Source organism: Salmo salar, chromosome ssa19, assembly GCF_905237065.1.
Source record: "Salmo salar chromosome ssa19, Ssal_v3.1, whole genome shotgun sequence".
Classification (NCBI taxonomy): Eukaryota; Metazoa; Chordata; class Actinopteri; order Salmoniformes; family Salmonidae; genus Salmo; species Salmo salar.
Genome location: NC_059460.1, coordinates 65,282,422 through 65,297,751, shown reverse-complemented (window position 1 = coordinate 65,297,751; position 15,330 = coordinate 65,282,422). Strand labels below are relative to the sequence as shown.

Genomic DNA, 15,330 nt, shown 5'->3' with positions numbered 1-15,330 from the left:
TTGTGCAGAATTCCATTTAAGTTGGGGGGATAAAACAGTTCTTTCTTCCTTTACGCTGACATTGTACTGTGTTGTTCATTGTTTTTGCATGGGGACAAAATGTGTGAGCCTGATGCATTTCAAAAATAGACGTGGTTCTCTTTCTCTTGCTTTCACCTCAACCACAGTTGAAACAAGGGAAGTGCATTTCACATGCCTTCACATTGCACATTTCACACACTTCTGCCTTGATCTCAGTGTTAATACTTAAGTAGTAACTTTTTCATTATTTATAATTATATTACATGTGTTCTGTGCAATGTCAATGCATAAGCTATATCATTAGGTTGGCGCTTGTGTAGCCAAAGCCACATTTAACATATTAATTTAGTTTACTTTGGTTGCTCTTATAGATTTGGACTCTTATACAGAAAAGGAACAAGGTTATTGTCTTTTTATAGTCAAGCCGACATGGGTCAGTGAAAGAATGTTCCAATTGCCAGATGATTAAGAATCCATGTGGTATAGCACTGTCTGCAACTAATCTTGATATAAAGTAATAGATTTAGACACAGTTTTAAAATATGAATATAGCCTACATTACAGCCGTACACTATCGATCCTATTCAATCACGCTTCCCTCAATGATGCGCATGCAATGTGCCAAAATTAGTAATGCGTTCAGTTATCCTCTTCCTCATATGGATGTATACTGGACATCTCAGCCTCAAGAACAGCATTTCTATGAGCTATTACCAAAATGCCCATTTTTAAATTTGCTCACGTTTAGACCGCTCATCAGAAAAGTTATTTGTAGGACAATTAATAGGCCTATTTTACAACTGACTAATGGGATTTTATGTTGTCTCTGTGTTTGATAAAATAATAAATACCAAGAACTAGCTTACCTCAGGTTCCAGTTTGTTGCAGGCCTACTCTGAACTGAAGTTTATCATCTTATCGAAGAAGCCACTGAAACACCAAAAGATGGACTCACCAGCAGGCCCACTTTCTCATGCTGGGAGGACTTTCTGGACAGTTTGGGTGAGTTTATGCACTGAAATTATTTACTGAAGGACACCGTTTCTATAGCCTACAGAGAATGATATATTATGCACAGTTGTCCGTGGTACTAGCTTTTGTTACTATTACTGGGTCGTTCCACCAATTCTGTGCCTTTTGAGAAGTCTAACTTGGACCAAAAAGGTTTCACCTAATTTTAACATTCTGTCATAAAGAGCACATGTTCAACTTAATGAAAAACATGTTTCCCATCTCAAAATGTTAAATAAAAACATACAAGTAAGTGTCTATTAACTAGAGTCGATTGACAGACCGGTGCGTCAATCTAAGTCACATTATTAAAAAAATACCCATCAAAATCTGTCCGTTTTTTTGTTGTTGCATTGGATGCATCTAAATCCACCGCATCCGCCGATGTTGCACTTACGCATCTGAGGAAACCAGGCACCATCCTTACGGTGAAGCATGGTGGTGGCAGCATCATGCTGTGGGGATGTTTTTCAGCGGCAGGGACTTGCAGACTAGTCAGGATCAAGGGAAAGATGAACGGAGCAAAGTACAGAGAGATTCTTGATGAAAACTGGCTCCAGAGCGCTCAGGATATCAGACTGGGGTGAAGGTTCACCTTCCAACAGGACAATGACCCTAAGTACACAGCCAAGACAATGCAGGAGTGGCTTCGGGACAAGTCTCTGAATGTCCTTGAGTAGCCCAGCCAGAGCCCGGACTTGAACCCGATCGAACATCTCTGAGAGACCTGAAAATAGCTGTTCAGCCAACCTCCCCATCCAACATGACAGAGCTTGAGAGGATCTGCAGAGAACAATGGGAGAAACTCCCCAAATACAGGTGTGCCAAGCTATGAAGCTGTAATCGCTGCCAAGGTGCTTCAACAAAGTACTGATTAAAGGGTCTGAATGCTTGTGTGAATGTGAAATATAAATGAGCAAAAATTTCCAAAAACATGTTTTTGCTTTGTCATTATAAGGAATTGTGTATAGATTGATGAGGGAAAAAAACGACAATCCATTTTAGAATAAGGCTGTAATGTAACAAAATGTAGAAAAAGTCAAGGGGTCTGAATACTTTCCGAATGACTTTTTCAGACCCCTTGACTTTTTCCACATGTTATGTTACAGCCTTATTTTAAAATTGATTAAATAAAAACAAATCCTCCAAAATCTACACATAATACCCCATAATGACAAAGCGAAAACAGAAACCTTATGGACATAAGTATTCAGACCCTTCACTATGAGACTCGAAATTGAGCTCAGGTGCATCCTGTTTCCATTGATCATCCTTGAGTGTTTCTACAACTTGATTGGAGTCGACCTGTAGTAAATTCAATTGATTGGACATGATTTGGAAAGGCACACCCTTGTCTATATAAGGCCCCACAGTTGACAGTGCATGTCAGAGCAAAAACCACGCCATGAGGTCGAAGGAATTGTCTGTAGAGCTCTGATACTTTTTATTTTTTATTTTATTTTACCTTTATTTAACTGGGTAGGCCAGTTGAGAACAAGTTCTCATTTACAACTGCGACCTGGCCAATATAAAACAAAGCAGTGCGACACAAACAACAACACAGAGTTACACATGGAAAAAACAAACGTACAGCCAATAACACAATAGAAAAAATCTATATACATTGTGTGCAAATGAGGTAAGACTAGGGAGGTAAGGCAATAAATAGGCCATAGTGGCGAAATACTGGGGTGCAAAGGAGAAGAAAAAAAATAACAAAATGGGGATGAGGTAGTTGGATGGGATATTTACAGATGGGCTATGGACAGGTGCAATGATCTGTGAGCTGCTCTGACAGCTGATGCTTAAAGTTAGCAAGGGAGATATGAGTCTCCAGCTTCAGTGATTTTTGCAATTCGTTCCAGTCATTGGCAGCAGAGAACTGGAAGGAATGGCGGCAAAAGGAGGAATAGGCTTTGGGGGTGACCAGTGAAATATACCTGCTGGAGCATGTGCTACGGGTGGGTGCTGCTATGGTGACCAGTGAGCTGAGATAAGGTGGGGCTTTACCGAGCAAAGACTTATAGATGACCTGGAGCCAGTGGGTTTGGCGACGAATATGAAGCGAGGGCCAGCCAACGAGAACATACATGTCGCAGTGGTGGGCAGTATATGGTCCTTGGTGACAGAACGGATGCCACTGTGATAGACTGCATCCAATTTGCTGAGTAGAGTGTTGGAGGCTATTTTGTAAATGACATCGCCGAAGTCAAGGATCGGTAGGATAGTCAGTTTTACGAGGGTATGTTTGGCAGCATGAGTGAAGGATGCTTTGTTGCAAAATAGAAAGCCGATTCTAGATTTCATTTTGGATTGGAGATGCTTAATGTGAGTCTGGAAGGAGAGTTTACAGTCTAACCAGACACCTAGGTATTTGTAGTTGTCCACATGTTCTAAGTCAGAACCGTCTGGAGTAGTGATGCTGGACGGGTGGGCAGGTGCGGGCAACAATCTGTTGAAGAGCATGCATTTAGTTTTATTTGCATTTAAGAGCAGTTGGAGGCCACAGAAGGAGAGTTGTATGGCATTGAAGCTCGTCTGGAGGTTAGTTAACACAGTGTCCAAAGAAGGGCCAGAAGTATACAGAATGGTGTCGTCTGCATTGAGGTGGATCAGAGAATCACCAGCAGCAACTGCGACATCATTGTTGTATTCAGAGAAAAGAGTCAGCCCGAGAATTGAACCCTGTGGCACCCCATAGAGAATGCCAGAGATCGGTACAACAGGCCCTCCGATTTGACACACTGAACTCTGTCTGAGAAGTAGTTGGTGAACCAGGTGAGGCAGTCATTTCAGAAACCAAGACTGTTGAGTCTGCCGATAAGAATGTGGTTATTGACAGACTCGAAAGCCTTGGCCAGGTCGATGAATACGGCTGCACAGTATTGTCTTTTATCGATGGTGGTTATGATGTCGTTTAGGACCTTGAGCGTGGCTGAAATGCACCCATGACCAGCTCTGAAACCAGATTGAATAGAAGAGAAGGTACGGTGGGATTCTAAATGGTTGGTGATCTGTTTGTTAACTTGGCTTTCGAAGACCTTAGAAAGGCAGGGTAGGTTAGATATAGGTTTGTAACATTTTGGTTCTAGAGTGTCTCCCCCTTTGAAGAACGGGATGACAGCTTTCCAATCTTCAGGGATCTCAGACGATACGAAAGAGAGGTTGAACAGGCTAGTAATAGGGGTCGCAACATTTGCGGCGGATAATTTTAGAAAGAGAGGGTCCTGGTTGTCTAGCCCAGCTGATTTGTAGGGGTCCAGATTGTTCAGCTCTTTCAGAACATCAGCTATCTGGATTTGGGTGAAGGAGAAATGGGGGAGGTTTTGACAAGTTGCTGTGGGGGGTGCAGGGCTGTTGACCGGGGTAGGGGGTAGCCAGGTGGAATGCATGGCCAGCCGTAGAAAAATGCTTATTGAAATTCTCAATTATAGTGGATTTATCGGTGGTGACAGTGGTTCCTAGCATCGGTGCAGTGGGTAGCTGGGAGGAGATGCTCTTATTCTCCATGGACTTTACAGTGTCCCAGAACTTTTTGGAGTTTGTGCTACAGGATGCAAATTTCTGTTTGAAAAAGCTAGCCTTTGCTTTCCTAACTGCCGGTGTATATTGGTTCCTAACTTCCCTGGAAAGTTGCATATCGTGGGGGCTATTCGGTGCTAATGCAGTACGCCACGGGATGTTTTTGTGCTGGTCAAGGGCAGTTATTTCTGGAGTGAGCCAAGGGCTATATCTGTTCCTGGTTAAAAAGAAATTCAGTGGGGCATGCTTATTTAAGATGGTGAGGAAAGCACTTTTAAAGAATCACCAGGCATCCTCTACTGACGGAATGAGGTCAATATCCTTCCAGGATACCCGGGCCAGGTCGATTAGAAAGACCTGCTCGCTGAAGTTTTTTAGGGAGCGTTTGACAGTGATGGGGGTGGTCGTTTGACCGCAGACCCGTTACTGACGCAGGCAATGAGGCAGAGATCACTGAGATCCTGGTTGAAAGCAGCAGAGGTGTATTTAGAGGGCAGGTTGGTCAGGATGATATCTATGAGGGTGCCTGTATTTACAGATTTGGGGTTGTACCTGGTAGGTTCATTGATCATTTGTGTGAGATTGAAGGCATCTAGCTAAGATTGTAGGATGGACGGGGTGTTAAGCATGTCCCAGTTATGGGTCACCTAACAGTATGAGCTCTGAATACAGAAGGGGGGCAATCAATTCACATATGGTGTCCAGGGCACAGCTGGGGGCAGAAGGTGCTCTATAACAAGCAGCAACGGTGAGAGACTTGTTTCTGGAGAGGTGGATTTTTAGAAGTAGAAGCTCTAATTGTTTGGACACAGACCTGGATAGTATGACAGATCTCTGCAGGCTATCTCTGTAGTAGATTGCAACTCCGCCCCCTTTGGCAGTTCTATCTTGTCGGGAAATGTTATAGTTAGGGATGGAAATTTCATGATTTTTGGTGGCCTTCTGAAGCCAGGATTCAGACACGGCTAGGACATCCGGGTTGGCAGAGTGTGCTAAAGCAGTGAGTAAAACAAACTTTGGGAGGAGGCTTCTAATGTTAACATGCATGAAACCAAGGCTTTTACGGTTACAGAAGTCAACAAATGAGGGTACGGCTAAAGGCTATAAGAACTGGTTGTCTAGTGCGTTCGGAACAGAGTAAAACTAACAGGTTTCTGGGCGCGGAAGAATAGATTCAAGGCATAATGTACAGACAAGGGTATGGTAGGATGTGAATACAGTGGAGGTGGGAGGTGAAACAGAAGGGCTCGCTAAGGCATATTGAGCAGGGCTGGAGGCTCTACAGTGAAATAAGACAATAATCATTAACCAAAACAGCAATGGACAAGCGATATTGACATTAGGGAGAGGCGTAGCCGAGTGATCATAGGGACCACTGGGAAGCATAGGGGGACGTCGCGACGGAAAAAGTCTGTTGTAACCCTCTCGGACGGTTAATTCAGCAGACCAGACGTGTTTGATTGGCAGGGCTCCGTGTAGGCGGTAAAAGGGTCCAGGCCAATTGGCAAAATAGGTATTGTAGCCCAAGGAGTGGCTGATGGACCTCTTCAGCTAGCCGGGAGATGGGCCTAGCACGAGGCTAGCTCCAGGCTCACTGGTGCTTGCTTCGGGACAGAGACGTTAGCTAGGGGGTAGCCACTCAGATAGCAGGTAGCTAGCTGCGATGATCCAGGTGAAAAGGTTCAGGGCTTACGGTAAGAAACCGGAGATGTGGAGAAAAAGCAGTCCGGTATGCTCTGGGTTGAATCGCGCTGGGCATACTGGCAGGAGTTGACCAGGCTAAGGTTAGTTGATGACCGCTAGCAGTGGCTAACTGACTACTAGCTAGTAGCTAGTTAGCTGGCTAGCTTCTGTTGGGAGTTCTGGTTCTAAAGTATAAAAAATTGCAGATCCATACCGCATTGGGTGAGGCGGGTTGCAGGAGAACATTTTGAAACTTGAGGTTAAAAAATATAAAAAATATATGTGAAATATATACGAAGGAAAAAAAGATATATACACAGGACACGACAAGACAAAGACGTCTGAACTGAGACAGGATTGTGTCGAACATTTCTGCAGCATTGAAAGTCCCCAAGAACACAGCTGCCTCTATCATTCTTACAGGGCATTCAAAAAGTATTCAGACCCCTTGACTTTTTCCAGATTTTGTTATTTTACAGCCTTGTTCTTAAATGGATTAAAGTGTTTTTTCCCTCATCAATCTACAAGCAATAGCTCATAATGACAAAGCAAAAAACATTTTTTGCAAATTTATATACATTTATATAAAAAAACTGAAATATCACATTTACATAGGTATTCAGGCCCTTTAGTCAGTACTTTGTTGAAGCACCTTTGGCAGTGATTACAGCCTTGAGTCTTCTTGGGTATGACCCTACAATCTTCTCTGCAGATCTTCTCTGCAGATTCTCTCAAGCTCTGTCAAATTGTATGGGGAGTGTCGCTGCGCAGCTATTTTACAGGTCTCTCCAGAGATGTTCGATCGGGTTCAAGTCCGGGCTCTGGCTGGGTCACTCGAGGACATTCAGAGACTTGCCCCGAAGCCACTCCTGCGTTATCTTGGCTGTGTGCTTAGGGTGGCTTTCCTGTTGGAAAGTGAACCTTCGCCCCTGTCTGAGGTCCTGAGCGCTCTGGAGCAGGTTTTCATGAAGGATCTCTCTCTCCAGTCCCTGCCACTGAAAAACATCCCCACAACATGATGCTGCCACCAACATGCTTCACCATAAGGATGGTGCCAGGTTTCCTCTAGACGTGACGCTTGGCATTCAGACAAAAGAGTTCAATCTTGGTTTATCAGAACAGAGAATCTTATTTCTCATGGTCTGACACTTTTAGGTGCCTTTTGACAAACTCCAAGCGGGCTGTCATGTGCCTTTTACTGAGGAGTGACTTCCGTCTGGCCACTTAACCATAAAGGCTTGATTGAGGTGCTGCAGAGATGGTTGTCCTGTGATAGGTCTCACAAGCTCACAGTACAGGACTGTAGAGTGCTGAAGCGCGTAGTGCGTAGAAATTATATATAAAAAAATGACATGAATGAGTTGAAATTCCCACTTACTCCTGTGTTGTCTGTGTACAGTGCATTCAGAAAGTATTCAGACCCCTTGACTTTTCCAACATTTTGTTGCCTTACAGCCTTATTCTAAAATTGATTAAATTGTTTTTTTCTCATCAATCTACACACAATACTGGGAAAACAGGTTTTTTGAAATGTTTGCAAATGTATGGTTATTAACATAAGTATTCTGACCCTCTACTCAGTACTTTGTTGAAGCAGCTTTGCCAGCGATTACAGCCTCGAGTCTTCTTGGGTATGACGCTACAATCTTGGCACAAGTGTATTTGGGGAGTTTCTCCCATTCTTCTCTGCAGATCCTCTCAAGCTCTGTCAGGTTGGATGGTGAGTGCCACTGTACATCTATTTTCAGGTCTCTCCAGAGATGTTCGATCAGGTTCAAGTCCGGGCTCTGGCTGGACCACTCAAGGACATTCAGAGACTTGTCCCGAAGCCGCCACTCCGTTGTCTTGGCTGTGTGCTTAGGGTCGTTGTTCTGTTGGAAGGTGAACCTTCGCCACAGTCTGAGAACCTGCTCCAGAGCGCACAGGACTTCATTAAGGATCTCTTTCTACTTAGCGCCGTTCATCTTTCCCGCGATCCTGTCTAGTCTCCCTGTCCCTGCCGCTGAAGAACATCCCCACAGCATGATGCTGCCACCACCATGCTTCACCGTAGGTATGGTGCCAGGTTTCCTCCAGATGTGATGCTTAGCATTCAGGCCAAAGAGTTCAATCTTGGTTTCATCAGACCAGAGAATCGTGTTTCTCATGGTCTGAGAGTCCTTTAGGTGCCATTTGGCAAACTCCAAGCGGGCTGTCATGTGCCTTTTACTGAGGAGTGGCTTCCGTCTGGCCACTCTACCATAAAGGCCTGATTGGTGGAGTGCTGCAGAGGTGGTTGACCTTCTGGAAGTTTCTCCCATCTCCACAGAGGAACTCTGGACCTCTGTCAGAGTGACCATCAGGTTTTTGGTCACCTCCCTGACCAAGGCCCTTCTCCCCTGATTGCTCAGTTTGGCAGGGCGGCCATCTCTAGGAAGAGTCTTGGTGGTTCCAAATAGAGGTCGACCGATTATGATTTTTCAACGCCGATGCCGATTATTGGAGGACCCCCAAAAAAAACTGGTACCGATTAATCGGCCGATTTTTAAATGATAATAATAAAATATATATAAATAAATAAATAATAAAAATAAATGTTTTTGCATTTTTTTTATTTTTTATTTGTAATAATGACAATTACAACAATACTGAATGAACACTTATTTTAACTTAATATAATACATAAATACTATCAATTTAGCCTCAAATAAATAATGAAACATGTTCAATTTGGTTTAAATAATGCAAAAACAAAGTGTTGGAGAAGAAAGTAAAAGTGCAATATGTGCCATGTAAAAAAGCTAACGTTTAAGTTCCTAGCTGGTGGTTCCTTTTAACATGAGTCTTCAATATTCCCAGGTAAGAAGTTTTAGGTTGTAGTTATTATAGGACTATTTCTCTCTATATGATTTGTATTTCATATACCTTTCACTATTGGATGTTCTTATAGGCACTTTAGTATTGCCAGTGTAACAGTATAGCTTCCGTCCCTCTCCTCGCTCCTACCTGGGCTCGAACCAGGAACACATCGACAACAGCCACCCTCAAAGCAGCGTTACCCATATAGAGCAAGGGGAACAACCACTCCCAAGTCTCAGCGAGTGACGTTTGAAACGCTATTAGTGCGCACCCGCTAACTAGCTAGCCATTTCACATCGGTTACACCAGCCTAATCGGCGGGGTTGATAGGCTTGAAGTCATAAACAGCGCAATGCTTGAAGAATTGCGAAGAGCTGCTGGCAAACGCACGAAGGTGCTGTTTGAATTAATGGTTACGAGCCTGCTGCTGCCTTCCACTGCTCAGTCAGACTGCTCTATCAAATATCAAATCATAGACTTAATTATAATATAATAACACATAGAAATACGAGCCTTTGGTCATTAATATGGTCGAATCCGGAAAGAAGCTATGATGCATTTGAAAGCGAAACTGCTGTATATACCCTGTCTTTTCGAAAAAACAAAAAAAAAGATTATTAGAAAAAAATTATAGTAGAGCAAAAATTTAAAAATGTTTAAAATATTTTGTTTATGGTTAGGTACATTGGTGAATAAGTGTTTTTTAAATTGTCTGTCGTCAGTTGCAACACTCACTACTAAGTTCTAAACTGCCTGTGGAAGCAACGTCAACGTCAACTCTTCGTCGGGAGCTTCATGTAATGGGTTTCCATGGCTGAGCAGCCGCACACAAGCCTAAGATCACCATGCGCACTGCCAAGGGTTGGCTGGAGTGGTGTAAAGCTCGCCGCTATTGGAGTCTGGAGCAGTGGAAACGCTTCTCTTGAGTGAGGAATCACACTTAAAAATCTGACAGCCCTTCGGATGAATCTGGGTTTGGCGGATGCCAGGAGAACGCTACCTGCTCAAATTCATAGTGCCAACTATAAAGTTTAGTGCAGGAGGAATAATGGTCTGTGGCTGTTTTTCATGGCTAGGCCCCTTAGTTCCAGTGAAGGGAAATCTTAACTCTACAGCATTCAATGACATTGTAGACGATTCTGTGCTTCCAACTTTGTGGCAACAGTTTGGGAAGGCCCTTTCCTGTTTCAGCATGACAGTGCCCCCGTGCACAAAGCGAGGTCCATACTGAAATGGTTTGTCGAAATCGGTGTGGAAGAACTTGACTGGCCTGCACAGAGCCCATGATCTCAACCCCATCAAACACCTTTGGGATGAATTGTAACGCAGACTGCAAGCCAGGCCTAACGCTTCGAACACACCGACTGCGTCATTGCATCACTGCTACGTAACATTTTGCGCAGCTAGGCAACTATACTGATGCAGGTACCTTTTGCAGATGGTCGCATGCGGTTGTACACATGGAAGAGAATCATTTTCACAGTATCCTCAAAACCGTGTCTTTTTGACACAACTGCTGACAGCTACAGGGACATAAACACAAAATATGCTGCTTGGAGACAAGTGTCCACGATAGTAGGATTGCCAGGTCAGCTTAGTAGTGAGCATGTGCTAGATGTGGCTAGTTAGCTAGCTAGCTAACCTAGCTTGCTAACCTAGCCAATGAGGTGTGTGTGTGTGTGTGTGTGTGTGTGTGTGTGTGTGTGTGTGTGTGTGTGTGTGTGTGTGTGTGTGTGTGTGTGTGTGTGTGTGAAAGAAAGAAAGAAATAGTCAAATAAATTATGCTAGTTACTACCCCTGATAACTTGATCAAATAATCATGTTTGAAAGAGTGTGAGTATGTATGTCATAAATAGTCATAGAAATGGAAGATACTACTGTACCCCTGATAATTTGGTCAGATAACCGTGTGTGTGTCTATGTGTACAGTAGGTGACATGTCCATGATAGCTATCTAATAACTATAGGTATGCTAGGTAATGGTTTGGCTTATCATGTCTATGTAGAAGAAGACTGTAGGAGGAAGTGGAGAGGACTCAGGGACAGGTATCAGAGAGAGAGAAGGGCAGAGAAAGAGAAGAAGAGGTCTGGGTCAGCAGCTTCAGGCCAGCAGCCTTGGCGCTTCTGCCACATTCTTTCTTTTCTGGATCCATTTATTGTGCCTAGGGCAACGAGTGGCAATTTTACAGCCAGACCCTCTACTACGTCATCCACAAGTGTTGTCGCCACCGGTGCATCAAGACCCTCAATGTCACCTACAAGTGCGACCATCGCCTCCACCGGTGCAGCGAGACCCTCTACAATGTCTACATCATCCACAAGTATGACCACCATCGGTGCAGCCATGGAAGACGATGAAATGGAGGAAGCACCTCTGGATCTAGGACCACCTGAGATTATTATGAACCTCACGGAAGTGACCACTGAGGACCTCGTTGAACAGGATGTGGCCGTGGAGACAGAGAGAGAAACGAAGAGGAACAACGTCACACCAGGCGTCATCGAAGGTTCCAGCCCCCAGATCCACTCAACTCATTTCAGCAGAGGCTCCTCCAAGCCGTCGAGAGGGATGCAGCCCAAGCTGATGCTCACAGGAAGGAGGATGAAGAGACCCTCTTTGCCATGAGCCTGGTGCCAACCCTGAAGAGGCTGCCTCAGCAAAGAAAAGCAGCAGTCAAAGTTAAAATGTATCAGCTGCTTTTCGAAGCCGAGTTCAATGGTACGTTTTTTTTCTTCTTCACATCACAGGTAGTGTCATAAGTGTTGCGACAGTGAAGTAGGTAATTCTTTACAGTATACTCATGTAGGCTAATTGGTATTTCAGATCAAAGTATTAATATGAGGCAAATGTACAGCTGTTGTTTCTAGGTTAGAAAATATCCCAAAACAACAGTTTACTGTCTAAATATTTTCCTGTCATATTCATCTTTATCTCTGAAATACAAATTCCATGAGTAAACAGCAAGTATTACCAACTTTACTGCACTGTTCCAATATTTATGCCTCTAACTACACTATACAAGCAGTATTTAGTTAACATAAATCTCACCTTTTATGGTTTTCTTTTATGTTAAGCTTGTATGTGTTGTTTTTCTCTTCCCTTCCAGAGATGGAGTCCATTTAGCCGACCAGCTCACAGGAAGGACAGGAAGAGGAGAGGAGTTGTCTGGTTGTTGTTTTTGACCTCCCTCATTGTACCTTTCTTTTCACACACGTCCGTTCCGTTTAAATTCAGTCAATTCATAAAGTCATTTGTTTATAAAGTCTCGGGATAGCATTCATTATTAGTGTTACATAGATTTCTGAATTGACAGAATTGAAACTCTGTTATAGGAATTTTATACCTTGATGATAATAATCAATAATCAATTCGCCTTGACTAATGCCCAAGGTTTGTAAGACAATGGGTTAAAATAATTAAGCAAGGACTCAGCTTTCTGCAAAAGGTTTCTGTAGCTTTATTCAGAGAACGTTCTGCCGTCAGGATAACAAAACAGTCATTATATAGTTCTTGCTTACTTACGCACATGCATTTACACACAATCTGTTGGTGACCTGCAACCCCCATAAACTTCTCACACTGTTTGTCACCTTCTGGCTCTTATCAAACTCATACACCGAATAATTCACAGATGCTCTTTTTTAAATGTTTACACGCACACACACCTCTTTCAATAGTTGTATTTTTTTTAAACATTTTTTACAACACACATACCTGTCATGTTCTTTCCTGTACTTGAATACTTATTAAATTATGTTTTCATAGTCAGTTGTTTCATTTGTTTATTAATATCTCATTTAGACTTAATCTGCTAATTTCTTCCCTACACCTTCGCAGATCTAAGACAAGATGAAAGTAAAAACACATTCTCTTCCTAATTCATTTTTTTCCCACCTGTATTTTGTCAGGCCAGTGAACATGGTGGTAAACTGTACTATTTGTATGGACCCTAGGTTACCCTTTCCCTTAGTTATCATACTAACTGTATGTCGTATAACCTTAATTAGTGCTCCTGCTCACCTGATGTACCATGCCAGGTGTGTATAATACTGACGTTAATGAGAGAGGGAAGGGGTTTTAAGGTGTGGTCTTTACTCCCAAATGTCACTTAAATATAGCTTCCAAATGAAGAGAGACAATGATACATAAAGTAATCTGGGGGAAAAATTATATTTTATGGACAACGGTGGATGGTTCTTAAAATAACCTTTGTGTTATTGGGCTCTTCAAAGAGCTGTTTCACTCCATGGCATACTGCCATGGAACTTCACCTGCTGGCGATGAGAAGTAGGTGGTCAGCTTCTCCCTCACCTGGAGTGCCTGTCTGGGGGCGTTGTTGGCACCTGCCCTGGTGACATCAGGTAGGTGACCATTTGGCGTGCCCATCTCCATCCGGAGCGGGTCCTGGAATGACCTCCGGCAGGTAGTTGTGGAGAACACATGTGGTCTTCACGCAGGCATCGACATTTGAGGGGCTGAGACCAAGCACTCTCCGATACATTCTACACCGGGCTGCCAGAATCCAAAAGGTGCATTCAACAACTAACCTTGCCCTGGACAGTCGTTTGTTAAAGATCCTTACAGGCTTTGGCAATGGCAGCTGGCGTCCAGCGGAGGGCCTCATGAGGTTGGGTCTTAAAGGGAAGGCCTCGTCGCTGACGAAGACGTGGGGAACAGGTCCCAGGTCTTCAGCCCCAGGGAGTGATGCAGGTGGTGGAATCTCCAGGGTGCCATCCTGAAGTGCCTGGCCAAAGGCAGAGTCCCGGAGGGTCCCGCCATCACTTCCCTTGCCATAAGCACCAACATCGACAACACGGAAACAGTAGAGGGCATCTACTACAGCCAAGAGTACAACTGAATATGTACCCTTGTAGAATTGCGAACCTGAGCACGGTGGAGCCTGAATTACTACATGTTTCCCGTCAATGGAGCCAAGACAGTTGGGGAAATTCCACCTCTCCAGGAACTCGGCAGCGATGGCCCTCCAGTCTTCCTCCTTGGGGACAGGCATGTATTCACCAACCAGACAGTCCCAAATGGCTTGTGCCACAGAGGGGACAATGTCTGCCACCGAGGACCGTCCAACTCGGAAGCTGAATCCAATGGTCCTGTAGGAGTCCCCTGTCGCCAAGAATCTGAAATATAATTCAAAATAATGATCAGTATTGTGTGTAACTTGAATTCCACCCACATATTCTATCTACTCATATATCTACCTCATTACTGTTTATTATGCTCTACTAATTATATTGTAATACTCATCAACCATCATTAACAATGCCTTGAAACAGTACAATTCAGTCTATGACTATATCATTAAACTATAGCCCAGGCCAACTCTACTCTTAGAAAGAATGGTACTATCTACTTCAAATGGTTCTCTGGCTTTCCCCACAGGAGATCCTTTTTGTTTCCAAGTAGAACCCTATTGGGTTCCATGTATAACATTTTCCCCAAAGGGTTATACCTGGAACCAAAAATGGTTATCCTATGGGGAAAGCAGAAGGACAGTTTTGGAACCTTTTTCTCTAAGAGTGTATTTGAGTCCAATAAGAATGTAATGAATGACTGTAACTGTCTTGAACAACAAGGGGTCCTGGAGAAGAGTAGCCTACCTTCATCAGAGCAGAAGGCACCCCAATTTTCTTTTCATTTGGTAACATTGCATAATTAAAAAATTATTATAAACCAACTTTGGGAAAAGTTATAGTCCTAATGAACATTCTGTAAAAGTACATCTGATGTCTAATAGGGACTATTAACTAGAGAGCCCTTTAGCTAGCTAGGTTGCACATAAAAACAATGTATCAAATATCAATAGTAAAAACTAAAATAGTTGTATTTTTGAAAAATTTGAATTTTGACATTTATTTGGATTCAAATTTGCCGCTCTTGAAATGCACCTGCTGTTGATGGAGTGCACCACGGGTGGCACGCTAGCGTCCCACCTAGCCCATAGAGGTTAAAAATGTACTAGAATGTAGCTTACCGGAGACAAATCGCCAGGCGTTCAACTGGGCTGATGGACTCCCGGTAGTTGGTATCCATCCGGGCGATCCTGGCTCCAACCATCTGGAGCAGGTGATCGAACTGGCTTCGGTCCAGACAAAAGTAACTTCGGAATTCCTCTCCAAACAGTCGAAGCTCTTGAATGAGACGGTGGGACTCCCCTGCCTGCTTTCGGGACTTTAACCATCTCTGGACCCACACAGTTCTGCGCTTTCGGCGGGGCTGGTCCCGGCCCAACAGCGCAA

The 15,330-nt window shown here is 43.6% G+C and overlaps 1 long non-coding RNA gene across 1 annotated transcript; it reads left to right on the top strand.

Annotated features, from left to right (window-relative positions):
* The first annotated feature begins 9,786 nt into the window (after positions 1-9,786).
* On the top strand, positions 9,787-12,844 carry LOC123729020 (uncharacterized). The gene is made up of 2 exons (XR_006760771.1): positions 9,787-11,794; positions 12,183-12,844. It is a non-coding gene; the product is annotated as an uncharacterized lncRNA (long non-coding RNA).
* Positions 12,845-15,330: the final 2,486 nt, after the last annotated feature.